Source organism: Lycium barbarum, chromosome 4, assembly GCF_019175385.1.
Source record: "Lycium barbarum isolate Lr01 chromosome 4, ASM1917538v2, whole genome shotgun sequence".
Lineage (NCBI taxonomy): Eukaryota > Viridiplantae > Streptophyta > Magnoliopsida > Solanales > Solanaceae > Lycium > Lycium barbarum.
In genome coordinates, this window is record NC_083340.1 from 4,633,125 (window position 1) to 4,638,280 (window position 5,156).

The 5,156-nt window shown below is 33.7% G+C and overlaps 1 long non-coding RNA gene across 1 annotated transcript; it reads right to left on the bottom strand.

Moving 5' to 3' along the window:
* Positions 1–272: 272 nt before the first annotated feature.
* LOC132638086 (uncharacterized) lies at positions 273–1,329 on the bottom strand. Its single transcript, XR_009581601.1, has 3 exons — positions 1,262–1,329; positions 993–1,133; positions 273–860 (listed from the first exon to the last, which is right to left on the bottom strand). It is a non-coding gene; the product is annotated as an uncharacterized LOC132638086 (long non-coding RNA).
* Positions 1,330–5,156: the final 3,827 nt, after the last annotated feature.

The window sequence follows — 5,156 nt, forward strand, 5'->3', positions numbered from 1 at the left end:
AATTAATAATTGAAAGTTGAAACTATAATAAGACTTTGTGGCTAATTATTGCAAAGTAATTATAATTGAGAGATTGAGATTTGAGAGAAAGATGAAGAAGAGTGAATTGGCGTGAATTAAAATGAAAATGAAGAAGAGTTTATATAGGGGTGGGGGATGAGTTAAAGTGTTAAAAAAAAAAATTGGGGGGCCAAAAATTAACAAAATGACCGTTTGGCAACGATCATTTTTACAAATGGACCGTTGCCAACGGTCCATCAATGCACAGGCGGCCCAACGTTTTTTTTTTTTTTTTTTTAATTTCACCGGTTTCAAAAATATCGGAACCGGACCGGTAAATTTTTAAATGGTTAACCGGAACCGGTTAACCGATTCTACTGGTTCCGATTTAACCGATCCGGTTACCGGTTTAGGATCAACCCTTAAAACATAATTGTTTAGAAGACAAAGGGAGAGGCACTGATAGAAACTCAAAAACAGATGACATCCGGTGCTGCGAGGATTCGAACATATGACGTATAGGAGCCACAAGACGCGCTTCGCCATCGAGCCAAGAAGTTTTATTTGTCAATTGAAATCATTTTAAATTACTTGTACTCTATTTTGTTTTAACATATTCTCTCTCTCTATATATACAACGTAAATTTTCCCGACCAAGGGATGTTGGATGACAACCCTGGGTGTAACGTGCGTCCGCTCCTGCCCATCGGAGGTTTAAGCAAACCTGGTGGACTATACGCGACTCCTCCCAAGTCAACGTGATTAGCGAAGCTTGCCAAGTCGGTGAAAATCCTATGAGACCAAAAACCAACTTGTTCATAGCTTTCGCCGATCAAAAGCCACCAGTTTCCGACTACATCCTTTTCAGAAGGAAAAGTCCGTATTACTATTTTGTACCTTTTATATTCTAATTCATGCAAATTATATATTATTCGAAAACCAACTCAAAACTTTAAAAATAATTTACAAAAAGAAAAATAGATAAAACATACCCGATCAATGTACATTTGGATCTCCACTATGCTTTTATATCCACGATGATTAACCTCATCAAATACCATATCAACAGGTAACCCAGTATTTACCAAGATAAATCCAGGGCAAAGTGTATTGAAGCAATGCGTATTACCAGCCTAGTAAACATAAAGTATGCATGAACTCTTTTCAATAATTGAGGTAATTAACAGTAGCTAACTAGGAGAACAATTATATCTTTCTCGAACACAAAACGAAAATCATTAAAGGATATAAGATAATTTACCTGGAAATGTATATAAAGTCTAGTGTTATTATCATTATATAGTGTTGGATCCACCTGAAAAATAGGATTATTAAATGGGAATTCTATCGCCAGCCCTGCTTCCAAAAGAATAGAAGAAAAGCAACCGCAAGTACACAAAAATATTTAAATTATCAATAACAAGTCATATAATTTACTCTCCAACCAACTTGTAAAATGTCTGATTCTTTTGAGATTTTCAGTCGACATGCACTGTGTTGTTGACCTTCAACCTGAGGATTATATCTACTTGCTCACATTCCAACTCCAGAAAACTTATTTTTTGGATTATTTGGAACTCGAACCATTGCAAGCTGAATATAGTAATTAATATTTATGTTAGTAAATGACAGGATACATCAAAATTAGCCTATTTACATTGCGTAAAATCTATTTTTTTAATTATAAAAGAGACGACCATTTCGAATGTGGGTCCTTTTGCTTGTTCTTTGGGTTGTCATAAACTAAAGGAAAACTCAAAATTACTAAATGAAAGGATATATAAATATTCATACTTAAGTACCTTGTAAACCTGCGAGGATATGTAACTTCTTTTTGACTCGCTGTTGTTGTTAATCTGTGTAGAAACAGTAAAATATATGAGACTTGTCGTAATGATGGAAAAGTAAACATTTTTATTATTTTCACATAATATTATTTTTTCTTATTATAATTCTATCGATGCTTACACTATTAGATTCTACAAAACGAAATCAGTGATTTTAATTTTTTGAAATGAATTATTCAAGATGAGCAATATTTAAGGATAACATTATCTTACATTAATCAATTGATCTTCAAATATAATAGCTTCTGGTGGCGGAATATGTCTTTGTCTAATAAGATCTTCTTTTGTAACTCTTTTAATTGGAATGGTTCCAAAAGGACAACCTTCTTCCTTTAACCATATGCTCGATGACCTAATAGCTGATTAACTTGGTTGAATTGTGCAGCGTCCTGGCTAAAGTAGGTTTCATCCGTTCATCAAAAATTCAAATTATGCGCGTAGAAACTATATTCTAAATCAATATTAAAAGAATTGCAAGTAGAATGAAAAGAATCGAGACATGCCTTGTGATGGAAATTATGATTTTTTAATAATGGATGATCAAATGCAGGTTGTTTGTAGAAATCCACACAATCATATGTATCGCCATATTTCGTCTGTGAACCAAACTCATAAATAAGTAATCTTGGTTACACTAATTGGATGTATTGCTGTCAATATGTGACTTTTGAATATGTAAAAGATTTTCTCAGTAGAAGGGTTCAAGAAATGATAAACACAATAGTCACTCAAGACTTATGTATACAATGATTTTCAGCTCAAAATATATACCTTAATTATTTTGACCGCTGGCTTGTTCAAAAGTTTGAGTTGCTTCTCCAACTCTAAATATTCAACTTTGGATAGCTTTATTTCTCCTTGAACTCCGTCATAACTCAGAAGAAAATATAGCACTGACAAAGTTTGTCGAACAATTTTTCGACGAATCAGCATAGTCTGAATTCATTAAAAAAAGTTATACCTGTGAATGCTAAATATCTATCTTATATATAAAAAATTAATAGTTAAAGAAAATAATTAGTTAACACAACATTAAAATACTAAACAGTGAACTTACTTGATTAAATAGAAGCATGAGGTTGAAGTGTTTGAGCACCTTTCATTTTAATTTTTCCCACCTATGAGAAAAGTTATATAGAGGCATACTAAAGCATGATTACTAGAATCCAGGGAGGATTTTCTGGTAATAAATGTTGGTTGTTCTCTTCTATGTATAATCCAAAAAGATAATCTAACCTTAGATTACCATTAAAATTATCATAATCCACGGAGCTATTCTGTTGAGCTATTGTATGCATGTGATATATTAAATAAGCGTAAATTGCCAACAACGGTTGTGGTGGAGTAGTAAATACTCCTTAATCCTTAACCAGAGGTCTTGGGTTCGAGCCCTACTGGGTACAGAGTCACCTTTGTTAGGGAGTGGTTTCCCCCACTATGGGACTTCCCAGTGAGAATTCAGATTTAGTCAGGCCCAATGCGGATACCAAACACAAACACTGGGTAAGAAACCAAAAATAAGTAAATATCTATAAATGTAATTTTCTAAAGGGTGATTTATAAATCCAGGTTCTTAACTCTTGAGATATCGGGTAATGAATGTTGATTGTTTTCTTTCTTCTATGTATAATCCAATTCAACAGCCCATTTTAATTTTCTAAAGGGTGATTTATAGATCCAGGGTCTTAACTCTTGAGATATCTGGTAATGAATGTTGATTGTTTTCTTTCTTCTACGTATAATCCAATTCAACTGCCCATTGTATGGTTATCCTGGCTCCTGTTATTTACAATTTCCCCCTTTTTGTTTTGGTATAATCATCTCCTATCTGGTGTACGTTGGTTGATTAATTCAGACTCGTGTTCATTGTGTAAAATCACTAAAGAGCGAAGCGCTCGCATAAATAGCATTCAATCAAGTAAAGCGAAAATAGTTTGTGTAAATTAACGATTTAGATTGATCTTAAAACCTATTATATTAGCAATTGGTAACTTATAAGATTTGTCCATATGAAATCTCACGTCAGAAATCCATACTGTATATATTAGTATAATGTTATGTGCATATAATTCATTTATGGTAGAATAATATTATGGAACTCGTGTATATGGTGACTTACACATATATACAAAATTGTCATGTGTGCATATGCGTTTTTTGATTTGTGTATTTGGCTCATTGGATACGTGGGATTGGCTTCGTGATTGCAGAGGTCAACTTAGTAGGGCAAAAAAAAAAAAAAAAAAAACAAAATTGAACTAAACTAGCATAAAAATAAAATAAAATAAATAGTAGGTTTCACGCACTAATTTAGTGCGTGAAAGGACCAAACTGCAAAAATGCAACTTGGGCCTTTCACGCACGAATTTCGTGCGTGAAGGAGGTCTTCTGTTTTTTTTTTTTTTTTTTGGTGTTACCTTTCAAATCACGTTTTTTTCCATACTTTGGGCAAAGATTAGTCATGTTTCAAAACCCCAAAATATCAATATTTTATATAAAACTTAATATCTTTTTTTGCGTACAATAATGTCGGCTCATTACATCAAGTCCACCTAAACGTTTGGATCGTCGTTTTAGGGGTTCTAAAGTGTCTCAAAGTAAGTTTTGAAACTTCTCATATTTATAGGGTTTTGATTTAAGTGTTTTATTATATTTGAATGTACAAATATAAATATTTGATTTAATAATAATTCATCCAATACGAGAGGTTTATACTAATTAAAAAATAATTCATTCCATTTAATTACAATACTAATTCAAAGCAATACAATAATAAATTACAATAACAATACAATCTTCAAGTTCTAGAGGCTCTATTACTTCGAGACGTGCTTGTACTACCACGGCCTTGTTGCCCACACGAACGCTTGTCATGGCCATATTGCTTATAAGTAGAGCACTTGCGAGAGTAAGTTCTTTCACTAACATTCATTTGATTGGGTCTACGACTCCGCGAGTTAATGCCCAATTTCCTGATGTAATCCTTGTTAGCAACCATCGAAAACGGCTCGTTTGGCCAATAAGCTTCATTACCAAGTGGGTGGAATTGGCTGGAATATGCTCTAAGGTAACTGTGGACCTTGTATTCCCCCGCCACATAACTTGTTACCGTTTTTCTCATTCTCTCGAAGCACTTGACAGCATGAGAACACGGCATGTGGTATGTTTGCCACTTACCACAAGTGCATGTTCTTGTTGCCTCATAAACGGTATGCACGTTTCCACCCTTACCGTTGTAATAACCCGTCCTAACTTCACACACATGTTGAATTGGGTCATACTCGGTCATTTGGTGATGCTCACAATTTT